The following is a 1,136-nucleotide window of genomic DNA, read 5'->3' as shown; positions in this document are numbered from 1 at the left end:
ATTGGTATGATATCATTCATTTACTTTGAGAGGAGGGTGTTCAATGGCTATTCTTCAATAATGTGCCAATTTCATTCAAGAGGACTGTGATGAAACCAACTTCGTAGATATGGTTATATTTTGTGGCTTCTAAATTGCTTTCTACAACACATACTAATGATGTCACAAAAGATCGAGCCATCCTTATTTCATTTAATCATGACTGAATGCACAATTGATATTGGGCATGCAATTTATAAAGCCACGACTCACACTGCAAAATCAAAGTGTGAAGGCTTGTGGTTCCTTTCTTTAATTACAGCTATGTGCAAACAAGCTAGTGTACATTAGGATGCTAATGAGGAGTTATTGCACCTTAAATTTCCAATTGATCTTAATCTCATCCTCAGACAATCTCAAACTTCTACTAAGGGTAGTTCTTTTTCTACACATCATCCTCTACCCCCTTGACCAAGACACCAATAATTGTCAATGACCTAGAGAATTGAGAACCTTGAGCACTTAGTTAAGAACCTTGGGTAATAATTTGAGCAACACATGACTTATCAGACCCAATGTAATCAACATATTGACCATGTTCCAAGCTTATGGTTCTTTTTTGGGCATGGACATGTTTACTCCTCCATTAACACCTAATGCTCCTAGAGATGCCAATGATGCAGAGGATGACGGCAACAAAGAGGAGGATTAGAGCTTTTCTAGATTCATCCAACCATTAGGGGAGTATTCTTTACCTTTTTCCTTTATTTTTTCTAACATTGAGGACCATGTTTAGTTTAAGATTAAAGGGGTGAATTTATTAGTTTGGTGATGAATATTTTGTGAAAGTTTTAGAGTTAATTTTATTTACATGTGTATTTATAAATAATTTAGGATTAGTTGGTAAATGAATTTATTTCTTGTTTGAATTTGACGATTCTAGAGTAAAGTTGTGCCCATTTGTTCAATGATTTCTTTATCCAATGATGATAACTAGTTGTCTTCAATTCTTAGCTTTTGGTTAATAAGGTTTTTGTTTGGATTCATGCTAAATTATGTTGTTGAGTATCATTGCTAGAATATGATTTCCACAATTTTAAGCACTATATCTTTTTCTTTGAATTATTCTGAATATCTAGAGAAGGTTTATATTGATG

The sequence above is a fragment of the Theobroma umbraticum genome, unplaced genomic scaffold (genome assembly GCF_002168275.2).
Source record: "Theobroma umbraticum cultivar Fairchild unplaced genomic scaffold, ASM216827v3 scaffold_182.0, whole genome shotgun sequence".
Taxonomy (NCBI): Eukaryota; Viridiplantae; Streptophyta; class Magnoliopsida; order Malvales; family Malvaceae; genus Theobroma; species Theobroma umbraticum.
The sequence above is the reverse complement of the archived record's forward strand: the minus strand, read 5'-3'. Positions refer to the sequence as shown.